Source organism: Solanum verrucosum, unplaced genomic scaffold (assembly GCF_900185275.1).
Source record: "Solanum verrucosum unplaced genomic scaffold, falcon-dt-bn FXZP01000165.1, whole genome shotgun sequence".
Lineage (NCBI taxonomy): Eukaryota > Viridiplantae > Streptophyta > Magnoliopsida > Solanales > Solanaceae > Solanum > Solanum verrucosum.
Genome location: NW_026020340.1, coordinates 1,560,771 through 1,576,019, shown reverse-complemented (window position 1 = coordinate 1,576,019; position 15,249 = coordinate 1,560,771). Strand labels below are relative to the sequence as shown.

The 15,249-nt window shown below is 28.9% G+C and overlaps 1 long non-coding RNA gene across 1 annotated transcript in view; it reads left to right on the top strand.

Moving 5' to 3' along the window:
- Positions 1–3,463: 3,463 nt before the first annotated feature.
- LOC125837117 (uncharacterized) overlaps positions 3,464–15,249 on the top strand; it is a 34,553-nt gene continuing 22,767 nt past the window's right edge. Inside the window, exon 1 of the long non-coding RNA XR_007443500.1 lies at positions 3,464–3,512. This is a non-coding gene — a long non-coding RNA (uncharacterized LOC125837117). The remainder of the gene's footprint in view (positions 3,513–15,249) is intronic.

The window sequence follows — 15,249 nt, the reverse complement described above, 5'->3', positions numbered from 1 at the left end:
ATATTATTCGTTAAAGTTTAATGATTTTACTTTGCTAATATCCTCCACCACCACCGCCACCGGCCATAAACTCATCCATCCGCGTCTCATTTGAGGATGTCTAACTAACAAGGCCCTTAAAATTCATAGGTAATTAATCCTAAAAACCCGGTCTAGTAGCTCAAATAACCGAACCGGTTTTCATCCCCGTTTTGTAACCTCAATATCTCTGAAAAGTACACAACCATACAAGGCAAAACCCGGTCCCGTAACCAAAATGACCGAACCGGTTTTCATACCCGTTTTGTACCCTCGATATCTCTGCAAAGTACACAACCTCACAAGGCAAAACCCGGTCCAATAACCAAAATAACCGAACCGGTTTTCATCCCCATTTTGTACCCTCAATATCTCTGCAAAGTACACAACCTCACAAGGCAAAACCCGGTCCAGTAACCAAAATAACCGAACCGGTTTTCATCCCCGTTTTGTACCCTCAATATCTCTGCAAAGTACACACCCTCACAAGGCAAAACCCAGTCCAGTAACCAAAATAACCGAACTGGTTTTCATCCCCGTTTGTACCCTCAATATCTCTGCAAAGTACACAACCTCACAAGGCAAAACCCGATCCAGTAACCAAAATAGCCTAACAGGTTTTCATCCCCGTTTTGTATCCTCAATATCTCTGCAAAGTACACAACCTCACAAGGCAAAACCCGGTCCAGTAACCAAAATAACCGAACCGATTTTCATCCCCGTTTTGTAACCTCAATATCTCTGAAAAGTACACAACCATACAAGGTAAAATCCGGTCCAGTAACCAAAATGACCGAACCGGTTTTCATCCCCGTTTTGAGAGCATGTCTATTTTACTGAAGATTTTTACTAATATTAATATTCATTAAAGTTTAATGATTTTACTAGATAAATTTGTTAATATCTCAAACAGTTTAATAGATACCCCAAAATTCAATGTTTGTTTCTACCGCGGGCTACAATCACAATTATCTTTAATTTATGGGGTAAAAAGTAATCTAAATTTGATCGAGTGATTTAATTAATATAATGTCTAAATTGAGTATTTTGTTGATATAAAATAAAATTTAATAACTTTATTAAATAAATTCTCAAGATTAACTGACCTTTTAAGATACTGAAAAAAAACCAGAGAGAAATATCTCCAATAAGCTATTCTTGAAGACACGATGGTTAAAAGATCACATCATCAATAAAAATTTAAGTTAGCATGCATCAAGATTAACTTAGGATCAAACAATACAAATTAACTCATATAAAATACATGTAATACAAATAATGGAGGAATCAAAGGTTAAGACGATTCCACAATATATTGAAAATTGAAAAAACTTAATTAATTAATTAATTGTATAGAAGAAAAAAAGTTAATTACCCCTATGTAAATAGTAAGTTGAATGTTTTTTTGGCACTAATGAATAATGTTTTAATTTGTGCAGAGGGATAAGGAAATGAAGGATAAAGGAAGCATCTATGAAGCAACGTATATCAGCAAAATGAATGTGTATTTTAATTAATGTAATATTTGGGTTTTATGTAATACAAATATTTGATGTTTGCACTCATTCTTGTTTTGAGTACGATAGATTTTTCATTATCTATGTTTAAAGAATATTAAACTTTATGAGTTTAATATATATATTTTATAATATGTCATGTTATAACTTCTTTTCTTAAAATTTATCATGTATGAGGTGAATGATCTACTCCTATTTAATATATAAACTAGTATAAGAGCGTTCGTGCTTCCAACGTTGTAGATTAGTTGTTTCAATTCATATAAACAAGAATGAAAAACTTTGTTTAATCAATGCTAGATTAACTCCAAAATATAAATTGAAAGTTTGATATCTCGATTACCAATAAATAAGATACATTAATTGCACACCAAAAAAAAAGACTAAATGACATATCTAAGGTTGTAATGAAAGAACTAAAGAACATGAGTAGTTTATAAAGAAATGGTCATCCAATTCACTTGGGTGTCTTGCTCAATAAAAAAAAACACTTAAATTAGGAACTTCGTTAATATTTTCAATTCATTTCAACCTTCATGCATGTACACCTTCAAATTTTCTAATCATATTGCCTTTACGAGTAACAAATGTTTTTTCCGCCGTAAATGTAAAAATAATTGTGCTTTAGAATATTCTTTTTCCATCGAATTAGGTCCACGTAAAAATGTATGCTGAAAAAACAAATTCTCAATGAATTAGTGGAAATTAAGCTTCCTAATTTTTTTATCTGAAACAATTATATATATTTTTTCTTTTTACACCAATTCAATTTTTATTTTTTTTAATAGAAATAGCCACCTAATATTATTTTTTTACTAATGTACTAATCTGAATGCTACAATTATTTAAAAAAACGATTTTTTCTTAAAATAGAAAGAAGAAGAAGAATATTTTAGGTATCCAGTTCCTAATTATTTATCCACTTTTTTTTTTTAGTTGTCCTTAATTACTTGTCTATTTTGACAAATTAAGAAATTACAATTTTTTTTACATATTATACCCTCAATTAATTACTTTGAAAAATGTAGAACTTCTTGAAAATCTTAAGTTTTTAATTCATCCCCTTCATAATTAGTAGAGGTAAAATGATAAAGTCATTATATCAATAATTATTTTAATAGATGTGTCAATTCAAAAGTGAACAAATAATTAGGGACAGAGAAGAGTACTATATTTTTCTCTTAGTCCCACATCATAGCAATCTCGGACATTAATTGCACTATTCACTTGCTTTATTCTCTCTTCTCACATGGCAGAAAATTAATCAGCCGGTTCATTAAATATAGTCATCATAAAACTAAAATAACAGTTCATTTTCTTTGCTTTTAATGCTGGTTAGTAATAAAACCTCATTAAAATCTCATATAAAATAAAATTTAATAATTCTATTAAACCCATTTTGGCCCAAACAAATCTGGATTAAATTAAGTCTTGACCTATTTATTGTCTTGATCCATTTTAATCCATTCAATTGTCACCCCTATCCAAAATTAACAATGTCTAATAATATAATACATTGAATTCATAATTTTTACTAAATTCTTCCAAACTTGTCATCAGACCTGTAACTGTGTAAGATAACCAAGATGCATGCAATCTGATCTCAGCACCACTGTTATTACAAAAAGAAATCAAACGTATTGACTTTTACATTACAAAAACTCTTTATAAATTCCATTCACATCAGCTCTGACGCAATGACATGTCCTTCTAGAATATATAATACTTTCATCATTTTATTCCAATATTTTTTCGAAATCAACGTTATAACGTGCTGCATTACTATTATATTCAATATGTAGCTTTCTCATATGTCACATGTCATTATTGAAAAAGACATGGGACATTTATGTAACAAAACTTTAGATAAGAAAACGGTAAAGGAACACAATAGTTCTTCGAGTATCTTCTAATCAATCTAGGGAGTATCTTCAACTTGTCAGCCTTCTCAAAGTCGGACACAGAGAGTGTGTAAAGGTATTTGCTTCAAATTATATATTTTTTATTATCGTTGTTACACCCTATGAATCTACGTCTTTAATTTACGTCGCGAAGCATTTTTAATATGCCGCGCCCCGAAATTAGCCCTAAAAAAAGGCTTTTTTGAAAACAAGTGCTAAAACGTGTAATGATGTCTTAATCTAAATTTGAAACCAGGCCTAAAATGCTCACTACAACACAATGTATCTGTAGACACGTAATTTTTGACCGAACTTAAAATTTTACACCATTTTTAGAGCTGAAATATTTTATAAATATAAATTAAATATTTTGACTTTCTCTTATTTTTATTAAGTTTATTTTAAAAGATTTGAAAACAACAAAATAGAATCACTTTTTAAGGTAAGTTTTATTGTCAATTGTTTAAAAGAAATGAAAGATTACAAAAAATCTATATTTGAAATTAAGTTTTTATAAATAAGCTAGTATTATTTATATATATAGCTAGTTGACTTTTTCTTAGATTTTTATTAATTTTAAATAATTAGTTTATATGTTATTATAATTTATTATTTGTAGTTAGTTATTATTCTTTTAAAAGTAGAATAAAACTAAAATTAAAATAAAAAATAACCTAATTAATCTAACAAACCTACCCCACTCCTATACCTACCCAAAAACATACTACACGTAAGAAAATAAAAGGAAAAGAAGAGCAAAAACACTTTGCTGCTTTTTAAAATAAATAAATAAATAAACAACAACAATACCATACACCCCCACACTCCCACTTTCCCACAATTCTCTACACTCCCACTTCACATGACTAAAGGAAGAAAAAGTCAATAACAAAAAGAGACCCCCACACACACGTACCAAAAAATCTGCAAAAAAAGAAAAAAACCTATCCTATATATATAGGACACATACGTACAGTAAAAAAAAAGAAAGGATAGACACACAAAAAAGGCACACACAAAGATATAGGCATTAATTAAAAAGCAATACATACATTGTACTTTCTCACATTGTGATTGAAGATCTGGAAATCTGTTTTCGCGGTTTCAAGTTAGTGGCTCCTGATTATTTGTTCTTTCTTCTCGTTAACTAATTTTCACAAGAGGTAACATTTATTTGTATTTTATTTTTTGCATAATTTTATGTCATTATTGTGCAAGAATTAATTTCAATATATTGAAGTTGTTCAGATTTCGTATGTGTTCAATCTATTAATATTATTAATATTGTGTACTGAAATATATTCGAACATGCTATATGACATGTGAGTATTTCTTACATGCTTAAGAGTCCATTTCTCGCTCTTTTTCCTTAATTAATTATAAAAGTTTTTTATGTTTGTGTCTTACTAATTTGAATGAATTCTTTGTTTGATCGTATTTAGAAAAGTATTAAGTCATGTTTTATGCTATAATATGTGTGTTGTCTTGATATTTAGGGTTCTAACAAAAATAATAATAATAAACTTGTTAGGATGAGGAGAAGAAAACGAATTGAATTAAAATAGATAAAAAAAAATTAAAACAAAATGTACAGAATGTCAAAAAAATATTATAAAAAATATTTAAAAAAAGAACAACAAAAAAAAATAATGAAACAAAAGAAAAAAAAAGAAACAAAAACATAGCACAACAAAAAATTAAAAATAAAAAGCAAAGAAGAAAAACAGAATGTAAATAAACAAAAACAAAAAAAAAAAATGATACAGAACGTTAAAAAACAAAAAAAAAACTTACTGAGAACAAAAAATAAAAAAAGAAGAAGAGAGAAGTAGAATGAAAGAAAAATAATATAAAATTAATAAAACAAAATGTGCAAAAAAAAAGAAAAGTACAAAAGTTATCTAAAACAAAGTGTTTCTGTTATTCTATATGACATGTAGATAATATTAGTTTAAATTTAGTATAAATACTAAAGTTTTTTTTTTTTTTTAATCTTTTCTCTAAAAAAGGCTTTTTATGGGTTCATTAATTATATTATTAGATTTGGTTTAATAACTTACAAAAAATAAAAAATTTATCTTAAGATTTTTTTATTTATTTTTTACTTTATTGTTAATAAAATAGGTCAACATGTGTCATTAATCATTAGTTGAAGCGTGATTTTAATTCATATGTTTGTTTTATTCAAATTTATTATTTAGATTTAGAATAGTAAAAAGTATATATATAAATTAACCATGCTCTGTTTTGTTAATATCTGGAAGCATAATTGCGTCAAGATGATAAGATTCAACATAATTAAATTTAGTAAGCCGAGTGGGGGTAATTGAAATATAGGAAAATTTTGAACACTATAATATTTTGATGTCTCTATCTATTTTTAGACTATTTTAGTATAATCATAGGTATTTAGTAGGCTCTATTATACATTATATGAGTAATAATAATTAAATTTCATCTCAATTAAGAATGTGGTTCCACATCTTTTTGAGATACTTAATAAATTCAAGGATGCGGTTACACACCTTGACCAAATTATTTTAATAATTAATTTTGTTAATTCAAACCAAGAAGTGTAAATTGAGATTATGAGGTGTGATGAACTCGAGAGGGGAAGACAGTTATGTCTCCAAATGTCAAGACCGATAATACAGTTATGCATCCGGTTTAAGACTAATAAAAATTCAACAATTAAAAATAAGCAAACCATGGCATATAGACACAAATTATCCAAAAAATACATCAAGATAAGTATAAGTCAATAAAAGCGACCGTGCTAGAACCACGGGATTCGAGGGATGCCTAATACCTTCCCCTCGGTCAACAAAATTCCTTACCCAAATTTCTGATTCGCAGACCAAATAAAGAGTCATTTCCTTATGATTAGGGATTAAACAAAAAGGTGACTTGGAACACCATAACTCAATTCCAAGTGGTGACTCTGAAAATTAAAAATAATCCCTAAATCAATACCGTCACTTAAATTGGAAAAACCCTTCCGCCGCCATGCGCAAAAAGGGGTGTGACAGTATCTATAGCTACAAAATTTAAGCTATGAATATAAAATTCGTAGCAATTACATCATAATAGCCACACAAATTTGACTTCTGTAGATATCTACTAACTCGTAAATTTTCTTAGCCACGAAAATCTAATTGACAAAGCCAATTCTTCATTTTTGCTACGATTATTAATACTCGAGGCAATAATTGGCTAAATAGCTACAATTTTGTTGCTACAATAAAACTTTATAACTGATCATAAGTTTTTGTTACGACATAAAAGTTATTGTAGCAATAGTAACCTTTTAGCCACAATAAACTATTTGAAACAAAATATTGTAGCTAAATAAATATTATTGTTTCAAATTATAAAAACATGTGACAATAGTTAAATGATATAGCCACGTCTTTTCTGCTATAATAAAACTTCAAAGCGAATAGTAGCTTTTTGCTACGAGTTGAAACTTATTGTAGTAATAGTAGCACTTTAGCCACAATAAATTATTTGAAACAAAATATTGTAGCTAAATAAATATTATTGCTTCAAAATATAAAAACTTGACGCAATAGTTAAATGATATATATCCACGCCTTTTCTGCTATAGTAAAATTTCGTACCCAATTAGTAGTTTTTTGCTATGAGTTGAAACTTCTTGTGGTAATAGTAGCACTTTAGCCATAATAAACTATTTGAAACAAAATATTCTAATTAAATAAATTATTTTGCCTCAAGTTACAAAATAAAATAAAATGTAGCAAATAGCAATAATTAAATGATATAGTCATATATTAATTTTTTCCACGTATTGAAACATGCTATATCAATAGTAATGTTTTAGCCATAAAAGAGTTATTTAAAATAAACTATTATAATTAAATAAATATTTTTTCCCGAGTACTAAAAAGTTGTGGTAATAATGGTCTTCATATAGCTATAATTATTTGTCATAACAAAATAATATAACCACAAAATTAATATTTTGATAAATTTCATAGTTAATAATTATTTTTTATCACGAGTTGAAATGTAGTTATAGCAATACTAATCTAGTGTAATTAGGCGTGTTAATTGTTTGATCCGATTCAATTTTTAAACTCTACTTATATTCAAATATAATTTCAATAAATAAGTGACTATATCTTGTTAATTTGGATTAACTAATTATATCGAATTTAACATAATTTCAAGTCTCATTGAAATTTCATCTTGATCAAGTGCTTTTAAAATTGTTGTTTGACTTAAACTTGTTTCATCAAAATAATATTTTTATCAATATAATATAACTAGAAGTATTAATTGTTCGATTCAACTCAATTTTATAGCTTGCAAATCTTAAATATAACTTAAGCTAATAAATAAGTGATTATATTTACTTCAATTAACTAATTTTATCATTAGTAAACCTTCAATAAGTCTCAGTCAAACTTTATCCTGACCAAGTGTTTTTAGAATTATTATTTGACACATATGTGATTTATTGGGACAATATCTTTTAATAGTTTAGAGTTATTAAAGGTCATTTGACTCGATTAAACTTGATAGAGTCTTGTTTATAAGTTTTAAATAAATACGTGATATTGATATAAATAAGTGTCAATTAAATTTCAAATAACAAAACTATAATACATAAAGAAGGGTAAATCTTCGCGATTCCTCCAATTAAAATTCTTTTATATAATTTAATATGAATTTATGATTATTGTAAGACTGTATTTTTATTTGGGCTCAAATTGGTTATTTTTGACTTTATTGAAAATTTGCACACTAGTAACCAAAGTTTAAAGTTTACAGTTGGTTTCTTCAAATAAATTAATTTTAAAAATTAAAATACGTGCCTCATTTGGAGTTCTCATCATATTTTTTAAGATTTATTTGTAACTGTTGTATTTTATTATTCATTACGCACATATTTTTGTAAAATTATAATAGTTCGAACAGATCTATATAAAATTACATGAAATGCACATACAAAATATATATATACACACATACATACTATACTTTTATTATGAAAATGAAATTTGTAGCTAATTTTTGTGCCACCACATGCACAATTATATAACATTCTTATATTAATAATTAAATAAAAAATAAATTATAAGGATTAAAATCCTTCCACGTTTAGATCCAAACCCAAAATATATCCCCCCAAAAGTAAAAAAATTTAAAAAGCCAAAATTCCCCCCCAAAACTTTTAAACCAAATTAGAAAACCTACCCTCCCTTCCTTACCCATCCCTTTTTCCTTACCCATCGCCTCCCCACTATTCTTTATCTCATTTTCTTGTTTAATTTGCATTTTTTTTTATGTAGAATGTTTTGCTAATTAACTTTTTTCTTTTTGTAGGTTTTTTAAATTCAAGGTATGTTCATATCTTCTTATTTACAATTTTCGAATTTATGTTTCACTTATTTGACTTAGATTTTTGGGTTTAGATTATTTCAGATCTTTTAAAAAATATTACATCTTATTTATGAACAGATCGTGAAGATTTTAAAGTTTGAATAGTGTTGAGAGGAGTCATAATTCGCAGACCGCAAAAAATGTCACAATTGAGGTGAAGATTCTTTTAAGAAGTAAAAGTTTATTGATTTGTTTTTTTTTTTTTTCTTGCATTTTTTTGTTTGTATCTATCAAATTTTTTAGTTAATGATATATATAAATAAATTTGTTTTCTTCCTGAAATATTATATATACACACACTCTCATCTATAATTAGTTGGTAATGATTTTTGGTGCTGAAATACTTCATCATTTTGACAGGTATATCAATGGAGTTAAAGCATCTAAATGCCAAGATCGGTGTCAATCAAGCTAAGATTCAATTGAACGTTGTGGAAGGAGAAATAAGAGAAGACTATACTGCTTTGTACTCAAACAAGATAGTGTATTACAGGAGTTGTATATAATTATAAATATTTTTAAAATTGTAAATTGTAATTATATGTAATTTAGGAAGTGTTTTGAAATCTTAAAAAATAATTCATAGCTACATTATGCAGCTCTGGGAACTAATAAAGCTTGCGAAAAAATCTCTAATAATAATAGAATTATATATTGAATGCAACAAATTTTCTATATATATCACGTAAAAAAAGCATGTATATAAATTTTGACTTTTCGTAGTGTAATGACCCGAAAGGTCATTTTTGATAATTTTGAACAGTTATTTAACTATAATTAATTAATTTGCGGGTAATTTGGTTATTTTTAATAATAATGAATCAAGTCTGAAATATTAAAAATAGGTTAGTAAGAATTATTACTTTAAATACCTAATTAATTTAGAAAAGAGAAGAAAGAAATCATCTGCGCTTGCGGCGAGCACAAACACAGAGATCTTCGCCACCATTCAACTTTCAAGTAAGCAATTTAGTTGTAATTTAGTAAATTCTACACTTACAACCTTTGGTTTCCAACCGTTGATTATGTTGTTAAATTCAATTTTTATATGAAATTAATTAGAGTGGGTAGTGGTGATTCGTGGGGATTTTTGGAATTTAGTGAAGGTAGCCAATATATAATATTATTATATTAGTATATATGTTGTATTAAATTGAAAGTTGGCAATGGTGAAGTCATATTGTGTTGCTGCATTGTTTCTGGCGGCTTTGAACATAATAAGGGACAAGAAACAGTGCTAATATTATTATTATATTCCTTTTTGGTTTGTCATCAATTTTTTGAAATTAAAGGAATTGAATTGTTAGGAGTATATATATATATATATATATATATATATATATATATATATTCCATAAATGCTACGCTACAGTTTCAAGTAGTATGTTGAATGCTCACTAAAGGATTTAGATTGTTACTTTATATATATTAAGACCTAATTGATTTCTTGGAAAGGAATAATGTCATTGTTGTATACTTGGTGGGTTTTGAAAATTGTGGGGATAAAGTAATGATTTCATATTATAAAGTTAGGAACCTGCAGGTGACATATTAATGTCTTGATTTTATCGATTCCCACCACTGATTTCGTAATCAGTGGTTCCGAAAATCTATAATTCTTATGTTATTATCAGTAATTTTAGTTTTGATATATTAAAATAGGTAATTAAATATTAGGTGTATCGTATTTTGTGGATGTCATTAGATTTACGGTATTTGAAGGAATTGGAAGGATTGACAAGTTAATGGGCATCAAGACTTAGGAACTTAATTATAAATTTGGGTAAGCTTTTGGGTTTAGGCTAAGCCCATAGTAACATGAGTGTTGTTAGTTTCGGAATCTTATTGTGACTATGTACTTGAATAGATTGCATTGATTTGGAAGCTCAACGAAAAGGAAAGGCTCAAGTCTCAGAGTGAATTGCGAATTAATTGAGGCAAGTGGATTTCTAAACCCTTGTTAAGTGTATGGAATTCGTGTATTTCCTTGTGATATGTGTTTGGGGGTAATGAGACTTGGTGATGGGTTGACTTGTACATATTGATTATTTTCTAATGATGAAAAGGGGGTAATAAAAGGCAATGTGCTTAATTGTTGACGTGTGATGTTTGAAACTGAGTTGAAAGGCTTGTTGAATCATTGTTGATATTGTATCACAGTTGTATTGTTGTGAATTGTGTATTATGAAAATGGTCATCTCCTCATTATTTGTGTGAACATGTCATTTGCATTAGTTCTGAGATATGGTTGTGATAAGTGTTATGTGATAAGAGGATGTACCATTTCGAGGGACGTATCGCGCGTCGCGATGGATACTATATATCGAGGGACGTATCGCGCGCCGCGATGGATGCATTGACAAATATGTCCCCCCATGGGTCTTGGACTGAGAGACAGCGGGTGTGTATCACTAGGTCAGACATGCATCACTATACTTGACATTGCATTTCATTGCATTGCATATATTTATCATTAGTGAACTTGATATTGTGCTTTGTTGATCTTGTGAGTGCCTTTCTGTGGAATTTTGATTGGTGAATATTGAGCTTGTTGCTGAGGATATGTAATTGTTAGAGTGTGTTGTTGAGTTGTGTGTTATGTGAATTATGAACAGTTAGGTTGGGCTGGTTTTAAGCAGGTTGTAGTCGTGGAGATTGTAATTGATGAATATTGAGCTTGTTGTTGAGAATATGTGATTGTTAGAATGTTACTGTTGAGATATGTGCTATGTGAATTGTGAATTGTTAAGTTGGGCTGATTTTATGCAGGTTGTAGTTGTGGAGGTTCGGTTGGGTGTAAGGAGTACCCGTATTCTATCCCCTTAGCTTGTGTTTAGAGGTTTACTTGTTGAGTACCGCATGGTTTGGTACTCACCCCTTGCTACTACATTTTTTTGTAGGTTACTAGCCCGAACCTTTGTGATATATTCTCTTCTTTTCCGAGGCTTCTTGGAGATTTGTGAGTTGTTGTTTGTCATCTCAGCAGACCTTCTTACTCCTATTTATGATTTTGTTCTATTCTAGAAACAAGGTCATTTGAGACTTGTGTATTTCTTTTGAATCAATTGTAATACTTTAGAGACTTGTACATGTGACAACCAGATTTTTGGGGTATTTTTGAGTTAATTATGAAATTTCCGCATTTTATTGTAATGGTTGAGTTTTAGGCTGACTTGTCTTGGTGGAATAAGACGAGTGTCATCACGTCCATTTTTGGGTCGTGACACGTAGCAAATGGATTTTTAGCTAAAATTCTATATATTCATGGCTAAAGATATGAATTTTTAGCTATAATTCGAAAATGCTTGTGGCAAATACTTCATGTTATAGCCAGAAATAGCTATACATTTCTGTTTACATGAAAACCAAATTAAATATGTTGCTACAATGTAATAGCTTTGTGGCTGTATCTAAAAAGATAACTATAAATCATTTTTGACGGGGCAAAAGAATAAAGTTATTTGCTATATATATATTTTGCGTGGCAAAAACTTTTTATCAGTACAGCTACAACTCAAAAATTTGGTAGCAATAGATATTAGTTCTCAGCCACGGACCATGTAAAGTTTGTAGCTAACTTTTAGCCACACTACATCTTGCTACGAATGCTACGGAAGAAAATATTGTAGCTAAAGTGTTTAGCCATGAAATTTTTTCATATTTAGCTACAGCTAATTTTGCAGCAATATATGATTTTTTTTGTAGTGGCTGCGCACCTATCATTTTCCATATTTAATTAATTCAACGTATGACTATGACGGTATCATGCAATATCAAACCAATGTAATACTCTTCTATAAAACTATATATTATAATTCATAATTTAGGTTTATCATGGAGTTGATCATGAACATCCACATAACAATTAACTTGGCTCTCAAATTTGCCTTCATTTCTACTATTGTAACCGTAGCTCTATGGTGGTGCTTCCACATTATCCTACGCTGCCGCCATCAGAACAACCATAATGCCGATGAACATGACGCTCCTCCACCACCACCACCGCCACGGCATCCATCCACGTCTCATTTGAGGATGTCTAACTAAGTTACAAAGGTACCTTTTTCATTTTGGGGTAAAATAAATAGTGTTTCACGTAATCAATAAAATATAATGTTAATTACTTTCTTTCAAATTTATCGTTTTTATGTCATCAATAGATATAATTATTTAATCAATGATATATGTTAGTAAAAACATTTCTTATTTTTCAGGAATATAACTTCCACTTAAAAGAAAACCTTTCATAAAAGTGGAAGTTATGAAACTTCACTTCTAAGAGATTACGTTAGTTACACAATTAAATTATCATGACGATCTATTACATGTGCTACTCAAAAGTGAAGTGTTTTTAATGCCATCTCACTGCCATGTCAAATTTCGAAAAAAAGAAATCATTCACTTACTTCTTCTTTCATGAAACCATCACCATTGTCACCATATTGTAAAGAACCACCACAAAATTCAACACCTATAACCAAACTCATCACCATCAAAAGGACAAAGTCACCATCACCACACTTATCAATTTCAATTTCTTCTTCTTCACACCTTCAATTCCCTCTTCTTTACACTCACCAACCATCACACTAAATGATAGGGTGAAGGTGGTGGAAAAAGATTTTGACTAAAAAATTTTACAAGAAAAAGAGGGGGTGGGGTGGAGGTGGTGATGAAAAAAGGATTTTGATTTAAAAAAATTTACAAGAAAAAGATTTTGATTAATTTTTTTTACAAGAAAAAGAGTGGTGGGGGTAGGGTGGAGGTGGTGATCAAAAAAGGATTTTGACTAAAAAAATTTACAAGAAAAAGAGGGGTGGGGTGGGAATAGGGTGGAGGTGGTGGAAAAATATTTTGATTAATTTTTTTTACAAGAAAAAAGAGGGAGGGTGGGGTGGGGGGGGGGGTTTGGGGGTGGGGATAGGGTTGAGGTGGTGGAAAAAGATTTTGATTACCTTTTTTACAAGAAAAAGAGGATGAGGGTGGAGGTGGTGGAAAAAGATTTTGATTACCTTTTTAACAAGAAAAAGAGGGTGAGGGTGGAGGTGGTGGAAAAAGATTTTGATTGATTTATATTACAAGAAAACGAGGGGTGGGGGCTAGGGGCGGGGGTAGGGTGGAGGTGGTGGTGGAAAAAGGATTTTGATTTATTTTATTATTTTATTATTTACCAAATGTGTTTTGTTTTTTTGCCATGTTAGTTTTAAGGGGTAAATAAATTCATTTTTTAAATCGTAAAAATGTGTAATAAATCAACATGATAGTTTAAGTGTGTAACTGATTTTTCAAAACAATTCAGAGGTGAATTTATGTCTTTTTCCATTAATTTATTTTTTATAGCTAGATTCTTTGTTCACTACAACAAATTATAATAAAGAATTTAGCGACAGTAATAAATATGAATATTTATAATTAACACTTTATACAAATGTTTGCTTAAGGATTTTTACTACTCTAAACTCAACTACTGCTAAATATTGTTGAAATAAAAATTTATTGTCACTAAATATCTGTTTTATTATAATAATTTGAGTATAATAAATGTATTTGGTATTTTACGACATGAAGCTCGACCAAAATACTCTTTGACATATGCTCATTGGACTATATTACTATAATTGTTGACTCCTTCTTGGTCCTACAACTTATTTTAATCATGAAAGACTTGATGCAATCATATCTACTTAATTATTTTTTAATTCATATCATAAAATTCTCTAGTTTGAAAGATGATATAATTTGCCCATTTTATAATAAAATTTACAATGATTGTCAAATTTAAATTAGCACAATTAATTATAGACAAGATGTACGAGCATATATTAAGATGTAGGGGATGTTCAAAATTGAAAAAAAAAAAGAAGCCAAAAACTGTACACAAAAAAAAAAGAACCAATTTTTAATTATACGACTCTAATAAGACCAGACAACACAAATTAACTCATATAAAAGACATGTAATACAAATAACGGAGGAATCAAAGGTTGAGATGATTCCATAATCTATTGAATTGAAAATAATTTATTAATTAATTGTATATAAGAAAAAAGTTAATTACCCTTATTTAAATTGAATGTTTTTTTGGTACTAATTAATGTTTTAATTTGTGTTATAGGGATGAGGATAAATGAAGCATTTATGAAGCAGCGTACATCAGCAAAATGAGTTTATATACAATATAGTTGGTTTATTCTACTAGTGTACCCTGTGTATTTAATTAATGTGATATTTGGGTTTGATGTAATAAAAACATTTGATGTTTCAAATAAATGACTCATTCTTGTTTTGAGTACGATAGATTTTCTATAGGTATATATACTAGTGATATAGAGTTGCGCGATAAGCGTAGATTTTGAACTAACGTTTTAGTCGCTTTGTTATGAAAATTCTAGTTGTAACTATTGATA